Source organism: Rhinopithecus roxellana, chromosome 1 (assembly GCF_007565055.1).
Source record: "Rhinopithecus roxellana isolate Shanxi Qingling chromosome 1, ASM756505v1, whole genome shotgun sequence".
Taxonomy (NCBI): Eukaryota; Metazoa; Chordata; class Mammalia; order Primates; family Cercopithecidae; genus Rhinopithecus; species Rhinopithecus roxellana.
This window is the reverse complement of record NC_044549.1, coordinates 96,962,620-96,982,504: the sequence shown is the minus strand read 5'-3', so window position 1 is coordinate 96,982,504 and position 19,885 is coordinate 96,962,620. Positions and strand designations below refer to the sequence as shown.

At 40.3% G+C, this 19,885-nt stretch overlaps 1 protein-coding gene across 6 annotated transcripts in view; it reads left to right on the top strand.

Annotated features, from left to right (window-relative positions):
• The window catches only part of LOC104665010 (schwannomin-interacting protein 1), a 626,299-nt gene that overhangs the window by 497,087 nt on the left and 109,327 nt on the right, over window positions 1-19,885 (top strand). The gene's annotated exons all lie outside the window — the stretch shown is intronic.

Genomic DNA, 19,885 nt, shown 5'->3' with positions numbered 1-19,885 from the left:
AGCACCTGGCCCAGCCCTCCACTGTGATGTCAGCACCTGGGGCAGCCATATCCCCAGTAGTTCGCGTTGTGCCTGGCACAAATAAATGCCTGACACATGCAGAGAGGGTGAGGGGCTCTACCCAAAAACCAAACTACTCCCAGAAGTGCCCCTTCCATGGGCAGCCCCTACTCATCTGGTGTCAGTGTGCTTCTCACAGTCCTGCCCTGGGCTTGTATTCCCTCTTGTGGGTGAACCGTCTTATTAAATTCAAGGGCCATAGACACAGTAAAGAAAGGGTCTGGGGTTGGTGCCTTTGATGTCAGATTAGGAGTCCTGCTTGCAGAAGTTCATGTTTCTCTTAAATTCTTATCTTCTTGCCTACTGTGGCTCTGGTGCACAGGATTGAACAGTTTTCCCTCTTATGACAGCAGGCCACAAACAGTCGGCTTTCTCTCTTCTGCTTCTCCAGGACCTTAGTGCATCACTGTAGCCCTCTTGCTCCTGTTCAAAGGACTCCGTGGACCTGTCGCCAAGTAGGGTGGGAGGGCCACTGCCTCAGTGTACTCTTCCTCCTAAATGGAATATAATTACACATCTTTTTCTCTGTGTTTTTCCCTGAGGCTTCCTCTCCGTCAGGGGACGTGTGTTCCTCCGTGTCTAGCCTGTTCTCTATCTCTGAAGACTCAGCCCATTTTGACTCTTTTCTTTAAAAATAGCTTTATTGGCCAGGCATGGTGGCTCAGGCCTGTAATCCCAGCACTTTGGGAGGCCGAGGCGGGCGGATCACTTGAGGTCAGGAGCTCAAGACCGGCCTGGCCAACATGGTGAAACCCCGTCTCTACTAAAAATGCAAAAATTAGCCAGGTGTGGTGGTGGGCGCCTGTAGTCCCAGCTACTCAGGAGGCTGAGGCAGGAGAATCGCTTGAACCCGGGAGGCAGAGGTTGCAGTGAGCTGAGATCGCGCCATTGCACTCCAGCCTGGGTGACAAGAGTGAAAATTTGTCTCAAAAATAAAATGAAAAAATAAAATAAAATAAAATAAAAATAGCTTTATTGCAGTATGATTGACATGCATCAGCTGTACATAGTTAAAATGTACAATTTGATGAGTTTTGACATATGTATGGCATATGTATGTATTTTGACACACCTGTGAAACCATCATGAAAATCAAGATAATGAACATCTTTAGCATCCCCAAAAGTATCCTTGCACTCCTTTATAATATCACCATCTTATCCCTAGGCAACCAGCTGATCTGATTTCTATGTTATAGATTAGTTTATGTCTTCTAAAATTAACATACGAAAATGGAATCACACAATATGTGTGGATTTTTGTCTGGCTTCTTTCACTCAAAAAGTGATTATTTTGAGATTCATCCATGTTACTGTATATATCAGTAGTTCGTTCCAACACTTGCTGAGTAGTATTCCATTTTGTGGATATACCATTTTCATCTGTTGACAGACACGTGCATTGTTTCTAGGTTTTGGCTATTACAAATAAAATTGCTATGGACACTCATGTACAAGTTGTTTTACAGATATACACTTTATTTATTTATTTTTGGGACGAAGTTTCGCTCTTGTCACCCAGGCTGGAATGCAATGGTGCTATCTCGGCTCACTGCAACCTCCGCCTCCCGGGTTCAAGTGATTCTCCCACCTCATCCTCCTGAGTAGCTGGGATTACAGGCACCCACCATCATGCCTGGCTAATTTTTGTATTTTTGTAGAGACGAGGTTTCACAATGTTGGTCAAGCTGATCTCGAACTCCTGACCTCAGGTAATCCACCTGCCTCAGCCTCCCAAAGTGCTGGGATTACAGATGTGAGCCACTGTGCCTGGCCTGAATATACACTTTCATTTTTCTTGGGTGAATAACTAGAAGTAAGAATGGGTTGATCATGTAGTAGGTGTATGTTTACCTGTATAAGAAGCTGCCTAACTGTCTTCCAAGGAAGTACTATTTTACTTTGCCATCACATGATGCTTAAAGCACTGAACGAGGTTTCCCCTCTTTCCCGTTGCTCTATTCCACCTGCATCCTGCTTTCCAGGACACCTCCCTTCAGGTGGCTGGGTGGCTGCTTCCTCCCTCTTAAGAGAAAACAAGAAGAGAGCAAGGAGATCACTTGTCACATCCAACCAGTCTTTACTCCTGTTGTTTAAAAAAGGAATCATTTTTAAATTAGAGAAGAGCTCTAGTTGTAGACTCAACACATTTTAAGTGCAGTTGTATTATTTTTTAGTGCCTATGACAGGTGCATTTTCCTCATTTAATGAGAAGATAAGAACAATTTTAATTGACACGTTAATTGAAAGCAAATTCTTCGATGAAGTTATTTCCAAAGTACTTGAAAATAATTTGTCTTTTTATTTGTTTGTACTATTAGCTAGTAGCACACTTTTTAAATTACCTACATTTTTTCCTAGAATGGTACCAATTATAGGTTATTTTCAGTGTATTGTTCTGTAAGAATTATAGCCCAGTTACTCCTTCCCCATCAATGACGCTACTAAAGTAGCTTAAATGGCTGAGTAGTTTATTTCCTTAGTTACTTGGGCTATGTTTAAATTACACAAGTTTCCGTTTTGTAGACTGAATTAAGATGTCTTTAGTATTCCTACAAAAATGGTAAAGTTTATAAGTTTAATAAGTTGTGTGATTCTGCAGCCTGGGGCACAGCATTGAAAACATTCTGTGTGGAATGCAGCTATCACTTATTCCTGTTACTTGGAGAGCATGACATGACAGTGTTAAATTTTTTTTTTAACTATAACTGGAAATTACCAGGGTGAAATGTATTCTGTGCTTCAACCTTTTACCTTGAAATATCTTGTACTATAATGAAAAGTTATTTGCCTACTTTCCTATTTATGATAGTTTTTGCTTAAGAGCTACAAAGGCTGCTCTGTCTACTGGCATGTACTCTAGACTTCAAAGAAATATGGTTAGGTTTTTGTCTTTTTTTTTTTAAATTAGGTTGCAGGTAAACCACAATTCTTAATTTAAACAATTCCTAATTTAAACAATTCTTAAAATTTTGAAAATATACCATTAGTTCTGGGGCTATGTGTGTGTACAATTATTATTGGATAGATCATTGTATTGTAGAACAGTCTTTGAAAATGTAGTTTGATTAAAAGAAATCTTTGCCTACCAATTAGTTTGTACATAGTGGACCTTTAAGTCATCCTCCGGAAAATTTTCAGGATGCACATCTGAAAAACAGAGACAGATATTCTTATCACAGACTTGCAGAGCTTCTTGAACACCTCACCTCCCTCCACCCCTTCCCGCTCCGCCTGCATTTCCAGTTCCAGACTCCTTACTGGCATTCCTGACAGAGATCTCACACCTGACAAACATCAAGCCAGACTCATCAATTTCTGATTTTGATTCCTGGCTCTTTTGGTGATATCATAACTACTTTTTTTTTTTTTCATACAGTCTCACTCTGTCTCCCAGGCTGCAGTACAGTGGCACAATCTCGAGTCACTACAACCCCCACCTCCCAGTTTCAACCAATTCTCATGCCTCAGCCTCCAGAGTAGCTGGTAGTACTACAGGTGCCCACCACCATGCCCAGCTAATTTTTTAGGGATGGGGTTTCTCCATGTTGGCCAGACTGGTCTCGAACTCCTGACCTCAAGTGATCTGCCCGCCTTGGCCTCCCAAGTGCTGGGATTACAGGCATGAGCCACCACGCCCGGCCCATAACTACTTTTATCTTGAATTCTCTCTTGTCTTCTTATGGGTATGTCTCTTAACAGTCCAACTATCTTAAATCCCCCCTCCCCCTTAAGCACATATTACACATTCCCTGAAGTGTAGACATTTTATGTACAGTTGTTATCTGGTTGGTTGATGTATTTTGTGCCAGCCTTTCTCTTTAGTTCTTTAATTTACTCAAAGTTGCTACGCTATAAACTTTCTTATTAGTGCTAAAGTAGTAATTCCAAGTCCTTGCTTAAAAGCTTATCCAAATGCTGTGATATTACATTTGCATTTTATTTATTTATTTATTTTTTGAGATGGAATCTTGCTTTGTTGCCTAGGCTGGAGTATAGTGGCACAATCTCGGCTTACTGCAACCTCCGCCTCCTGGGTTCAAGTGATTCTCCTGCTTCAACCTCCTGAGTAGCTGGGACTACAGGTGCCAGCCACCATGCCCAGCTAATTTTTGTATTTTTTACTAGAGACAGGAGTTCTCTATGTTGGCCAGGCTGGTCTCGAACTCCTGACCTCAGGTGATCCGCCTGCCTCAGCCTTCCAAAGAGCTGCGATTACAGGCGTGAGCCACTGTGCCCGGCCTACATTTGCATTTTAAAATAGAAATTTGTTTTTATTTCTGGACCTCTGTCACTGAAGAGATGAATGGTCTTGTTTTCTTACTTTTGAAAATCGGTCCCTTAGTGTTTAATGAAAAGGGCGTTTTCTGGTGCTTTTTCTTAGCTGCTAGGTGCTCCCTGTGCTCTCAGTACAAATGCACTTTCTACTGCCACTTACAGGGAGACTATTTTGCACTAAACTTTTGTAGAAATTCAAGTGTCAATTGTGAAATTGAGCATTTTCAATAGAAGGGTAATAGGATTTTAGAGATAGAAAGGGATTCTGGGAGATCATCTCATCAGACGCTTACTATTTTCAAAGGAGGAAACTGAGGTCTATGAAGATTACAGATCTTCACCCAACTTCCTCACCCCAAGTCTGACCCAGCCTCAAATCACCCGACTCCTAATTCCCACTTTTAATGACCTGTGCCCCACTTCAGTGCTTCAGTGGATGCCACCTTTAAAATTTTTTTTTTTTTTAAAGAATGGGTGTTCCCCAGATTTAATTTGGAGTACAGATCCAGTTTCATAATTTAAGAGCTTCCAAAACTGGAAGTAGATTCTAATTGTTATCATTTCATAGAAAAGATTTCATTTCATTGTTTTTTTCCTTTTTTAAACCTATGTTGTCAGAACAATTATAAAATTACTTTCTTCCTTTTAGACTTCAGCTCATCACTGTGTATGTTTCTAGCAACAGAACAGTGCTCTCCCTGGATGACAGAAAGCTAGGGGAGAGAAGATCTCTGTGTGGCTCACCCCACAAGTGAAGACAGATTTTGTTCTGTCTTAAAAAGTACCCTCCAAAAGGAGAAATAACAAAACCAAGAAAGGGCTAGTAGGAAAGATATTTGTGGGGTTCAGAAGCAGCCCATAAAATAGTCTAGATTAGGATGCCTGGCATAGTTAGAATATGTGTGAGAACTTCTTATTCCACTTGTATGCCACTTATTTGTACTTAGAATTTAAAAGGCTTGCTGAGTTTTAGTGTTTTTGAGTGTTCCCTGGTGAGAGCAAGAAATAGAAAAATGAATATAAGGAAAGAGAAATACATTTGGGTTTTTATTTGTGTATTTCCCCAGTTAAATTTGTAGGACTGAACTGTCCTTAATTATTTGTCTTACATCCAGGATCATTCTCCTTCACTTACCAAGTCTCCAAATCTGTAAGAGCTCTCCTTATTTCTCAGATGCTCTTGCTTCTTTTTGTTGTTTGTGTATTTGTTTTGTCTTAGTTTTGGCTACTACTTCGGTTTTTGTGAATAATTATCTTCCTGTGTTCTGAAAATGGAAGATAAAAAAAATTAAAAGTAATTGTTGCCCTTTGTATGTATCTGTTAAATAATTATGTCAATCATGTTCTGTCACCGATCCTTGTCACTTGTCTTTATCTGTTCTCATTTATGCATATACTTAATCTATTTTTTCTCTCCATTGACCGATTTTTCAATATTTGCATCATTTTATGTTATTTTCACTCTTTCCCTACTCTAGTGGTTTATTTCCCGTAAAGTGTAGGTAGTTCAAAAGATGATGTTTAGGCTAGGAAAAGCCCAGGTGGTAGGAATGATCCCAGCCAGTGTTTTGTTCAGCCCCAGGTTGATAGTTTTTTAAAAGGTACTTGTAAACCCACTTTTTTTGCTACCTCTAACCAACGTGTGGTTGTATTAAAGCCAAACTTACTGAAAGCTAAAGAGTTACCAACTTTTTTAGTTGGATTTTGTGTATCAGGTTTTCTAATTATTGCCACTTGTATCTGTACATTTTACTGATGCCTCTGTATCTCCACCCAAACATTTCATATTTATGTGTAACCAAATAACCTCTTTGGCTCATCCATCATCAGCAATATCACATTAATCATTTTCTTTCTTTTTTTTTCTTCCGTTTCTCAGTCTCTTCTTAGTATTTACGGTTCATGAAAGTGACTGTGAATCTTTCTTCCTTGGGGTATTAGCATAGTAGACCCAAACAAAAAGCTTCAATTTTTATGGGTTACAAGAAGCACTGCATTAGTCTGCTCTTGATTTCTGCAAGTTCATCAATTCAAGAGGGTTTTATTGCCCATGTCCGAGATGATTGATCCCTACAAAACTCTGCCTTATAGAAAAAATGTCTTAGTTACTCACAGTTGGTTTTTGTTTTTGTTTTACAACATATTGCAAAAAACTTCTATCAAGAAAGTATGTGGGGTTGGGCTTTTCCAGGTGCAGGGGCAGGTGATTCTCCATTTGCCACAGGTTGATGGGGCTACTTTTCAGGATGCTTGGGAAAGGGCAGAAACCATCTCTGCAGCCTCCCAGCCAGGACTTCAGACAGCGGATGTTCTGATTGTGCCTCCCTGGGCATACCCCAGCTGATTGGGTCATGCTGTTTTCCCTCAGCAGCATACGCCCCTTGCTTTCTCCTCTGAGATCTCTCCACTGTAGTCCTCAGCCTACCTGTTTCGCCTTTCTCTCCTGTGCAGGTTACCAATTCAAAGTCCCTAAGAAAGTGGCTTATCTAGCACAGGGTGCCTGTGGTGGCCCGGACCCCTTGCCAGGCCCACTCTTGTACTGCCTGATGTTGGAGAGATGAGGACAGGCACTCCCTAGCCACCCAGCTGTGCCAGGGTCGGCCTGCCCACACGTGGGTTGTAGTCATGCCTAGAACAAAACAATTGGTAAGTCTTGGCAGCTCCTAAATGAATGTAACTTGATTCTGCTTCCTTCTTGATTTGCCATATATGGAGAGAACTTTGCTTTTTGAAAAAGTTTAAAGGGAATGAGGTAATTTCCTCATAATTCCTAAGATCTCCGGCAATGTTGTAAATATAGATTCGAGGTTAGAGTACTAAAAAATAAAAACAAAAGCAGAAAAGCTGCTGTGCTGTGAAATGCCAGGGTATTTTTAATGTCAAGTCCAGCAGCATAATAGTTTTTACCTCTTTTCCCCACCTAAAGAAAGAGTAGTGTTAAACTTATTTCCAAAATAAAAGGAGTCTGAGCCTCTAGGAAACTGGTACAGTATCATCTTAGAAAAGAACCTAAAGGCTAATCTACACTCATAAAAATAACATGTTTTCAAATAGTTTCAGAACCAATTCAGTCTACTGTTTTTCTCTTCATGACACCAGTAGCTAAAAATTACCCTACTTAATGAAAATTGCAGATGATTTTTTTTCTTTATGCAGTCTTACATAATTTTTGGTCCATTTTGACCTAGTCTGACATTTTATTTTGAACAACTACATCTTAAGTGCTCTGTCCTTTTTGTTTCCACTCTAAAATTGGTTCTGCAAGGAGTAAGAGAGTAGACCATTGGGATTTTATGTTTGAACGCTTAAATTGTATAACCAGTAATCTGTTAGAGTTGTTATCCATCCTACAGTGACCCCATCATCTAACCCAAATAGCCTTTAAAATAAGAGCTCATTCTAGAAGAACAACTTTAGGCAGCAGTAAATTTAAAACATTTTGAATACCTGCTCTACTGTGGTATAGTGATCTAAATATTAGATTTATTTTTCTTGTGTCTCATATAGAAACTCTAAACAAAGCAGATGAACAGTTATGTCTGTATTAACATATGACTAAAGCCCCTATAGAGTTCCAGTGTGCTGAAAGTCAAATTAAAGCTCTCTTTTTTAGTAAACAATCACACTGGGAATGAGAATATTAGAGCCAAGAGGGACTCCAGAGCAAGGGTGGCAAACTCGGATGCTTCCAGAGGTCACATAGGTAACCCATAGGAGCAGTGGGCCCAGTGGGAGAGGACCATGGTGTCCTGGAGGATATGTCCCGGGGTAAAGGGGCAGCTGCCGTCAGTTGCCGCCTGACTTCGTGCCATGCCAGAACATCGTGTCAGTGTTCTGATGTGTCAGGAGCAGCCCAAGATCCAAGCCTGAGATGTTATGAGAACTATCTTGACTATTACACATTGGCAAATAACTTTAAATATACATATACATTTGTGAGACTAACAAATATCTGCTGTCCGGAATACTGCCTCTAGGCTACCAGTTACCCATCTCGCTCCTAATCCAACCTCCTCACTTTTCATAGGAGAAAACTGAGATCCAAAGAGGCTAAATGTCTTACCTGAAATGAAGATGAGTTGGGTCAAGGTGGGACCATTTGCCAAGAGATCTGGTGAGATTGTAGAAGAGATCTTAAGGAGGAAAACCCATGAAGGAGTGTTGTTCTTATTTATTGACACCAGAGTAGCTCTTTTTTTCTCCTTTCAATGCTTAAAATAATTAGAAATAATAACATCCAAAGGAAAAAACAAGACCCACTACACACCTCTAGTTCACTTAATTTTTATACACACCCCATTACTTAGCATTTACTTTTCTCTTTCATCTTCAAAGCAGTTCAAAAATTGATTTGTTATTTGTAGTCAGGGAAATGTATCATGATCTATTTTTTATTATTTATGAATAATAAAAAGGGAAGAACTCTTTAAGAACAGAGTATCTGGAATATAAACACACACACATATGTGGCCTCAGCTGTTTCATCTGCTAGAAATTCATCTGAAACCATTTAATTCCAAGGGGTGGTGGTGAGTCTTTATAAAATTTCTTGTTATACAGAATCTAAAGAAACTTCAATATTGCTCAGTCATATTGAGACTTTATTTAATTGTAATTGTCGTACATAATATGGTGGAGGACCTGTTGAAAATGTAAAAGTTGGGACTTTTTTTTCCTCTTTGGAACTATTGGCTCTAAGTACAAAGTTAACATAGATTCCAAATAAATTAAACAATTTTGGGATGTTTATTCACTTTTCTTTAGAAAAATAGAAAACATTTTTTATATCTTTTTAAACTTATTTTGAAATAATTTTAGATTTACAAATAAATTACAAAGATAGTACACAGAGTTCTCACATATCCTTCAGCAGCTTCCCCTTATGTTAATATCTTATATAACTAGGATATGTTTTTCAAGCTATTCATTTTTCAAAAAATGAACATTTACCCAATGCTATCACCTCACCTACAAACTTTATTGAGATTTATATTGGCTTTTGAGATTAAAAAGGGTATACTAAAACTATTAGAAAACTGTGATAATATATCCTTATAGGCTGTGACTTGAGGAGGGAGGGTAGAGTTAGGTTCTCCACATTCTACACTGCCCCTCCGCAAAGCCATCCCAAACAGGCATGAAATTTAAGTAAGCATGGTGCTAATATATTTGCTATGTAAATGCTTTTGAAGACAAGCCTCTTCTTCCAATCAGGTTGCCTTGCCTCTATCCCTCATCGGTAGAACTCTGGGGCTGCCTCTGGAGAAGACAGATGGAGTGAAGGGGCAGATAAAGAGAGAAATACGTGCACACACGGCCTGTGGAGGGTGAATCTCCTCTTGTCAGGGAGGAAGGAGTGAGGGGGCTGTGTTGTGAGTTCTGAAGTGTAGAAATAAACTTGACCACAGTCTGCTTTCCATCTGGGCTGTGGACAGCCACAAGTTCTCACTTGTTATTTGCTCCCTGATATCCAATTTTTTTATTGTTTTAAAGTAGAAAACAACTTTTCAGCTTGGGAATTTACTTCTTTAAAGTTAAGTTTCTGGTGGAATTGTGAAGGCTCTATGAGTGTCCGGTGGAAGTCTTGGGAGAGGGTACGTTACAGGCAACCCACAGAGGTGTAAGTGACCTGTGGAACAAATGACACTCAGGATGTGAAAGGATTGGGTTAAGTCATGAGGAACAGATTAGAAATGGTATAGAAAAAGCTTTGGGACTCTTGCAAGAGTGGAAAAGGGAAGGGAAATTGGCACGTCAGGATGTTCAATATTTGTTCACTGATTGAATGGTCAGAATTTCAAAAACTAAATCACTAATGGGCACCAGGCATAGTTTTGTTGCCCATAGAAGGATGTCCCCGGTCAGGTGCAGTGGCTCATGCCTGTAATCCCAATACTTTGGGAGGCCTGGGTAGGCAGAACACCTTGACATCAGAAGTTCGAGACCAGCCTGGCCAACATGGTGAAACCCTGTCTCTACCAAAAAAACAAAAACAAACAACAAACAAAAAAACCCCGAGTTAGCTGGGCTTGGTGGCACACACCTGTAATCCCAGCTATTTGAGAGGCTAAGGCAGGAGAATCACTTGAACCCAGGAGGTGGAGGTTGCAGTGAGCCAAGATCACACCATGGCATTCCAGTCCATGGAACTCCATGGGCTCCATCTCAAAAAAAAAAAAAAAGAAAAGAAAAGAAGGATGTCCCCATGACTCAGTGAATTCTCATAGAGCATCTGGCATCTGGTTTTGCCAACAGGATCAGTAATTTCCTCTTGTTAAATTGCTTTAAACTAATTATATGTTCAATATATTGTGGATTATGATAGCACTAACTCAACATTTCTTTCAGGAAAATTGTGTTTTCTGGACCACAGTGATTTGAATAGCTCCTTCAACTTAGATATTCTTTTGAAGTTCATTACATGCTGTGCTGGAAGATGGGACATATTGGAAATACCCTCCTCTATATTCTTAGGTTCTTCCTCCTATGATGCATGTTCATGGGTTTTGGTACCCAGCATGAGTTGCCCTTCCTAAGAGCTCCCAGCTTCCTTTTGAGGAATTACCTCTTCCGCGTCATACGTGATTTTGGTGGAAGAGTAATTACAGGTGGCTGACTCATGTTCTAGGATTCTCAGCTCGAGCTCCTCCTCCTCCTCCTCCCCTGGCTCTGCTGCAGGTGGAAGAGCTCCCAGGGACTTTATGTCTAGAGCATTTGCAGCAAAGTCCTCAGGGACAGTCGGAGGCCCTCACAGTGCTGACTGTTGCCAAACCCATGCTATGAAGGGACCGTGGCTGTGACTTCTGCTTCCTGACCTTGTTTCTACTTGTTTCCAAAGTGCCGCTCCACTGTCTGCCTCCTGTTGATTCCATGGGTTTGTTAGCCAGTGTTGGTTTTATTGCTTGCAAGTCAGGAACCCTCATTAATAACAGCAGGCAGTCTCTTGACTTAGGACTCAAGTTCAAACCATGACAGGTGAAGACCCAGTATTAATAAATACATTTCTCTTGCCCAGTCATTAAATATCAAAGGTATAATGGACTTTAGAGCTCATCTGGCCCAATCCCCTATATTTTCCTCCAGTGGTGAGGAAATAAACACACCAAGTGAAAGAGATGTTCAAAGTGTCATAAATTTAACATGCCAAGTCGGCATCCTACATAGAGACATCAGGGCTCACTGGTCTCTGCATCTTGTCCACACACCCTCACCATACTCCTTTACTTCTGTGACCCATAGTGTCCACTTATGGGATGGGATGACAGGGCAGAACCTAGGGTGGCACCAGTGACCTTGGAAAGGGTCACAGGTAGCTAGCCCCCACAGGGATTCGACCTGTGACTCTGGTGGTGTTGATACCAAGATTCAGACACTGAGCTGAAATGTCAGCGTCTAGCTGCAGCCCCAGGTGTGCCTGTGTGCTCTGATGCCAGCTCAGACGCGTCCACTTGATGAGGCGGAGACTGTGCGTGAGGAGGTGGCTATCGGCAGCCCCAGGAATCAGATTGTCATCTCCTTATGATTATTGGGGATAAAAACAACTAGTTTTACAGCATAAATTTTATATTTTTAATGTGAATTAAAGATTGCTTTCTAACCATTCCTTATCTTGTAGAAACTGTTCTGTGTGTTCTAAGCATAGCAAGCAAGTCTCTGAATTCTGCGGGCATAAATGTTCTGAATCCATTTTGGAGCAAGAGTTATTTATTTATTTATTGAGACAGAGTTTTGCTCTTGTTGCCCAGGCTGGAGTGCAATGGCATGATCTCAGCTCACTGCAACCTCTGCCTCCCAGGTTCAAGTGATTCACCTGCCTTAGCCTCCTAAGTAGCTGGGATTACAGGTGCACACCACCATACCCAGCTAATTTTTGTATTTTTAGTAGAGATGGGGTCTCACTATGTTGGCCAGGCTGGTCTCAAACTCCTGATCTCAGGTGATCCATCTACCTTGGCCTCCCAAAGTGCTGGGATTATAGGTGTGAGCCACTGTGCCCAGTCAATAGTTATATTTTTAAATTGCTTATGTGAAGCTTTTCAGCAAAGCATAGCACACAAAATGATGTCTGCCAAGAATTTTCTTAATATATGCCATTATTTTTTCTTCATAATTTTATTCAATGAGTGAATATTGATTGAATGCCCACTATATGTTAGGTATGGAGGACAGAGAGGAGTGGAAATTGACAGGGAGCTGTCATGGAGCTTGCGGTCATACAGGGAAGAGTGACAGAAATCACATCAACACACAAATGTGGTGGGTGCATCCCAGGAGGGCGACAATGCAGGAAGAAGTGGACAGACACACACTAAACCTGGCCTAAGGAGTCACTTGTCATCCCTTTCCAGGATAGGCCTTCTCTGTGGCACAGGACCACTAGCCTTCATACCCTTGCACTAAAAATCTAGAAAACATCCAGAAATTATAAAAAAAAGCAAGCATGTTCACATTGTGTGGTATTTAATAATAATAGCTGTTATGTATTGAATTTATTTGTAGAATAGGACTATGGTTCCCTGAGGTTACGGGCAGCCTTGCTGTGATGGGCATGACTTGGGAACCCTTGCCACCAGGTGGCAACACACCTGTAGAGCTCTCCTCCCAGAAGTCCTGAAATCACATCCAGCAATAGCTTCATCTGCGGCAGCATGTCCAGCAAAGAGACTCTCACCGAAAGACAAGGAAGGGAGACAAGGTTGGGTAGGGGGAAGCTGAGGGTGCTCAAGCTATGGCAGAGTGCTGAGCCACCTACTTTTCATTAGATACGCATACTGGGGCAGGTGAATACTATTCATTCCATTTTACAGACAGGGAAACTGAAGCTTGTGGTGGAACCACAGAGAGAGTACGTGTGCTTTCCACTTTCAGTTATAAACTACTATACCAAATAGTTGGAAGTTAGCCTCTGTAACCTTCATCACACAATAGCTGTTTCTCTTTGCTAATAGTAGGGCCACATCTGAATATCTATTATCTCTTGGTTTGTAATACCCTCTTATGTCTATATACTTCTATATAAGATTTTTTCATAAATGGAAACTTTTTTTAATTTGCAGAAAAATGATTTAAACATAAATGCATGGCTTTATGCCCTTCTTCTGCCTTGAAGGTCCCCACCACCACTCTGTGCTTACTTCTAATTATCAAATCCATCCAGTCTTAAGGCGCAGTTAGAAACTCGTTCTGTGTATTGGCTGGAAGTGATTGTAATGATCCTCAGGTTTAGCAGAGGGTCTGAGAGGTTAAAGGATGCATTCAATGTGCGCTGCTCTCTTGACATCTGATGTCAAGCTAGCTGCTCCTTGTAAATTGATTTATATATGGAATAGGACTATAGGTCCCTAAGGTTACGGGCAGCCTTGCTGTGATTGGCATGACTTGGGAGCCCTTGCCACCTGGTGGCAACACACTCGGAGAGCTCTCCTCCCGGAAGTCCTGAAATCACATCTAGCAATAATTTCATCTGTGGCAGCATGTCCAGCAAAGAGACTGTCACCGAAGGACCAGGAGGGGAGACAAGGTTGGGTAGGGGGAAGCTGAGGGTGCACAAGCTACAGGGAAATCCACTACCTTCTGCAATGTTTTTGCCCATTCGTTTACTTATTCACTTAATAGTCATTTATTTTCTTAGTAGCTACACTCTGCTAGACACTTGGGAGTCAACCTAGCTAGGATTTTTTCCCAAGTGGTCTATTTATTTTGTTGAGGGAGAGGGACATCAAACAAACACTGAGGTTGGTTATTTAACATCTGAGATAAGTGATTCAGTTGACTTTGGAGACTGACTTGGACAGCTGCCGAGGCAGATACAGTGCTGAGGAATTCACAGCTGAATGGAGACCTGAAGAGCTTCTGGGAGCCAGGTGAAAGGAGGGATGGCAAGAGCTGCCCGGCTCGGGGCAAGAGGGAGTTTGGAAAGTTTCGTGGAAACTGCACCAGGAGGATCCTCACCAAAATCACTGCCTTACCTCACAAACACGTACTTCACTTGTGGAAATTTCCACCAGTCCTAAAAGCCATCTTGTGCCCAATAAAATAATCTTGCAATTTTCCTGTAGTTGATTTGAAATCTTTTTTGCTGCAAGGAGTTTAATAACAGGCACAATTCTTGAAATGTCACTTCCTTATATTTGGAGAACTGGAGTAGAGTGGAGAATGGAGCCTTTTAGGGAAATAAGTGGGAAGAAGCTGTTTGAATCCAGTAATGAATTAGTGTTAAACTTCTCAGCCTCCAGGAACTTCTTGAGTATTTTGATTTAAAGTAGTTGGCATATTTGTGGATTTTTCTCCCAGGATTACTGGAAGCTGTGAGCTGGGAATATAGTAAAACAGAGGTCCCAGCCTTTTTCCTAATGAGTTATTTGTGATTTACCTAAAGCTTTAGGCACACTAACCCAAGATGAAGTAAAGGCATTGTAATGCCAGCTGCCAACAGAAAGTCAGATATTCTCATGCCAGCCACATGAGCACTCCACCCTGGCGCTTCTTTCTAAAACACTTCCGTGCTTTGCAGGCAGGTCTAAGGAAGTTAGAGAAACCCCTGCAGTTCCCCTTCCATCCCATATGTGATGATTGGACTGAAGAGTCTTGGTTAGGAGCGAAGGATGATTACTATATCAGAGCACGACCAGTGAATAGTAACGAGCTGAGGTAAAGCTTAATTTCCTCTTCTACCTACCACAATGAAAAGCTGTTGAATGTCAAATATGGTTTGCACCTTTGAAGTGAAAATGTTTTCTGCCACATGTCATCCCATTGAGCAAGTCTACACCTGTTCATCTGGTCATGGGTTAGCAGAAAGAATGAAAGAGAGAAACTCTGTGCCTTTGAGCGAAGACATTTTTCAGTACTTATTACTCTGTTTTACTTTCCTGCCTTCACCTTCTCTGCAGTTTTTCTTTCATCTTGACATTATAAGGAATGCATGATCCTTCCCTATGGAACATTGTAGATCTCGTTTTAAATGGTAAAAACATCTCCAGCTCAGCTGACCAGTTCATTGGAATAGCTGTGTGCTTCACAAGAAACATGAAATATTTTGTCAGGTAGGAATCTAAGGAATCCCGGTGACGTGGGCTTTCCCATCAGTTTTCTTTGCTCTTTTCCCTTAACTTAAGCTTTGTGCTGCTTTAGTTACCCTGTAGAATAAATGGAAAAGTAATGGTTTTATTTTATTTTTGAGATGGAGTCTCGTGATGCCCAGGCTGGAGTGCAGTGGCATGATCTCAGCTCACTGCAACCTCCACCTTTCAGGTTCAAGCGATTCTCCTGCCCCAGCCTCCTGAATAGCTGGGACTATGGGTATGTGCCACCATGACCAGCTGAGTTTTGTATTTTTAGTAGACACAGGGTTTCACCATATTGGCCAGGCTGGTCTCGAACTCCAGACCTCAAGTGATCCACCTGCTTCTGCTCCCAAAGCGCTAGGATTACAGGCATGAGCTGCCGCACCCAGCCCAAGTAAATGGTTTTAAATCATGGTGCTAGGTCTGAGGAAATTATTTACAAAGCTCTATCAAAAAACAAAACTGGAATCTTTTAAATTAAGTAACAGTCAAAAAGCCAATTTGAAATTTTTCCTTAGTATGGCTGCTTTGCTTCATAGCCCAGAGACTGAACCAGAGCTAGAGGTTATGAACTAGACAAGAATTTCATAAATTTTTTTTTCTCCAGCCACCTTGCTCCATTAATAAATAAACAGATGAATAAAATGAAAAGGTTGCCGGGTGAACCCAAAATTCAGTAATACTTTTAAAAAATCATGATTAAGTATTATTCGTTTTATACACCTACCAATGGCAATGCACTTAAAATGCCATATCAGAACAGTTGTGAAACTTCTCAATTTGATAGCTTTTCTGAAAAGCATAACCAGGCTTCCATAAATGTAACGAAAGCTTTTTTCATATTAAAGCCATGTTATTGGGAGATGGAATGTTTCCTTCTTCCTACATAACTGCACAGTGATTAAATATTGACTAAGAGCCAGGAGTTGACAGCCATTGGCCTCACCCTGGTAAATGCTGATATATGATGCTGAATGTAAATACAGAGCCATCCTCTCAGGACCATAGTTTTTTTTTTTTTTTTTTTTCTTTTGGGAGATGGGGAGCCAGCAAGTTGTAGGTTATGCTTCAGGTGTCAGATTCAAGTGTTGCAGTAGAAGGGTGTAATTTGAAACAAGTAATTCTTTAAAAAACCACCCAACTGTCAAAAGAAAAATATACTTTTCTAATCAATCTGAATAATAGGCAGAATGCTAGTTAGAAGTTTTAGCACTGAATGCTGCTGCTTGTGGAAACAAAAGAGCTGTCCGTCACTGGGGCAGCTTACACTTTCACAGACAACGATTGTTTGGTTTACATGAAACAAACTGGTTGAAACATCAGATTTATTTTGGGGACATGAATATATGTTTGGGAAATTTTAAAACATCTTATTTCTTATTTTTGTTGTATGTATATTTTCTTTTTTGTTGTTTTAAACATCTATTTAAAATATGCAATTGATATTTTCCCTCCCTCTATGGGGAAAATCAATTATAATTTTTATTCCATTTCTTTCTGTTCATAAGGTTCATTATAAGATCTTATTATTTTTATCCAAAGACTTTTAAACCCTGCAGGAAATACCTGGAAGACTTACTCATCAGCTTTCGTAGTGCCATGAAGCAAAATCTGTTTATTCTTTATTGGTTAGAATGATTTAAACATAGGTCTCCTTTTCAGCAAATATAGTAATCTAAAAAGTCTGCTTTTTATTCCAGCAAGTTTTAATAGACATTTCCTAACCTCTAAATCATCTATAATACCCTTATTGTGATGGTCATCTGGACATCAACATCACTATCTTCAAGTATAATAAAATTAAAAGATACTTTTAAAGATTATTATAGTTCTCAAATTATTCAAATTGAGCCAAAATGGATTCATATGGATTTGAGTTTTATTAATTCCTATTAGAGGTATTGGCATATGTCTATTCAAAAAGATTAATGTTTCTTAAATGTCAATGACTATTCTTCCTTGAAATGTACTGAGAAATGGATTTCGTGTTGCTGAAACTGAAATGAGAAGGAATGGTCATAAATCATAGTTTAGTTTCTCACCTTTAGTCAGATAAGCAGTGAAGCGACTCTGAATCAAAGTGTGTGTGTATGTATGTGCGTGTGCACTGTGTGTGCGTGTGTGTTTTGTGGTGTGATTGTGATCTGTGTGTAGTGGGGAGATGGCTAATAGAAATGAAGCGTCATAGCCGGACCAGCCACAGCATGTAGAATCCTTCCCTGGGGCCTCAGTTTTCAAGACAAATAGTTTAGAGTAACCCTTTCCCCCTTTAAAAAGCCCAATATTTTTGTAAAAATTAAAGTGAACACTGAATAGAGTTTTGAAGACAAAGAAGAACTCACAGTAAGTGAGTCTGAGTAGGTGCGTGACTGGCCAGCTTTGGTATTCACTGGCAAGGAGAAGACTTGTTGAGGGTTGACTTTAGGTCTGATTAGATACTAGGGTTATGACCTATGTAATCTTATTTTTGTCCTCTTAACAAACTTTGTACCCCTTTATAGTAAAAAATGAGAACATTAAGACCTAGGAAGATTTAGTAACTTCCATGTAGCTAGTAAGTGGTTGAGTTAGAATTCCAACTCTCATGTGAGACTTAATTTAAAATTGACTTCAAAGTAGCTCCCATATGGGCTGGATATAGGATATACGCCTCTGCCTAGCCTCCAGTCCTTTTTGTTTGGTTTAGGTGTCGCTTGTCTTTGTAAACACTGGAAGCTGCTGTGTCATCTCCCTCTACTTTTTCCATCGCTCTTTAGCCCACATATACACACTTGGCTCAGGCTTCTTGGTTCCTTCTCTGGACACTAGATGACTGTCAGCCTTACCTGGGCCCTGCCCCAGAGGCTGCCCCAGCATCTGGTAGGAGCTTAGTGAGCAGAATGGATTCCTAGTGAAACAATGAATGTCTTTCCTTGTACTCTGTGTTTGAAACCTCCAGGATAGCAATTCCATCTACTATATGAAATCAGAAAAAGTAAATATTCCTTGGTTAACCTTCGTCATTCCCCTACATAAACCTCAATCACATTTCTTTGAAACTATGCCAGATTTGTGGAGAGCAAATTGCCAGGTAAGTGGAGAGCAAATTCACCAAACTAAGTCTTAGTTTTTTTCCTCTTCCAAGGGAAGGAACACTTTGCACTTTAACAGCACTTTCAAAGTTTCAAACTGAAGACTGGCTACTGAGTTGAAGAAGCATTAGTTGGGCCTTAAGTCCTCTCCTCTGGCCACTTTGGTCCACTTCACACATTTGGACCAACTTCCCTCCTCTGAGCCTGAATCCCATCAGCCAGCACTGAAAATCCGGCATGGTTTCAAAGAAATGTGATTGAGACTTACGTGGGGGAATGACGAAGGTTAACCAAGGAATGTTTACTTTTGTGATTTCATATAGCAGATGGAATTGCTATCCTGGAGGTTTCAAAATAATCTTATCGAGATGACTTTTGACCCATCTTCAGTAGTATTACAACAATCCCCGCAGCCTGGAGACTAAGCTCTGCTGCTGTTCTGAGTGAGCTGGCCCCACAGAGGGTGTGACGTGGGAGTAGAGATGAGTGTCGTCCTCAAAGTCTGTTCCCATCACTCAGGAAAGCACCTTATTTAGATTACTGTACTGGGGCTGACACTAAAATAGATGATATTTGAGGCTACGTTTTCAATTTCACTCTTTCCAGAAAAATGAAGTACTGATAGGGATCTACTCTAAAAGCTGGTTTTAAATACAAGGCGTTACAGAAGTGCCAAATGCAGTGACTGCACTTAAAGTCATGGCCCGTGGATAGAAACAAAGCTGAAGAGTGGCCTGCCGAGTGTAGAGCATTCTTTCACTTGTAAGAAATTAAATACAGAGACACTCAACACAATTCCTGGATGTGATTTCCTGTTGGTTCATCTACACACTCTAGAAGATTCCTGAGGAGAGGTTTATTGCCCAGAGGAATTCAGTGGAGGTATTTTCAGGGTTGGCTGAGTTCCAGGAGCCCCCTCTCAGGGCCAAATTATCCAATTCCCTTTCTCAGTCAGTTCACCACAGTTCATTCATTCACCAAAAATATGCATGGAGAGCCTAATTACTACGTACTAGGCACTGAGCATACAGTGCTAAAAATAAAAAATGATAAAATCCTAGTCATAATGTAGGATACATGCATTAAACATATGAACCCTGTATTTGTTAGGGTTCTTCAGAGAAACATAACCAATAGGGTATAATTATATATATGTGTAATATATATACACACACATATACCAATAGGGTGTTTTATATTATATATGTTGTACATATATATTACATATGTATATATGTTGTACATATATATTACACCCTATTGGTATGTGTATGTGTGTATATATATAACATATATAATATATGTATGTTATATATGTAATATATATGTTACATATATTATATATGTAATATATATAAAATATATATTGCACCCTATATATATAAAATTGAGCATCTGTAATTAAAAAATC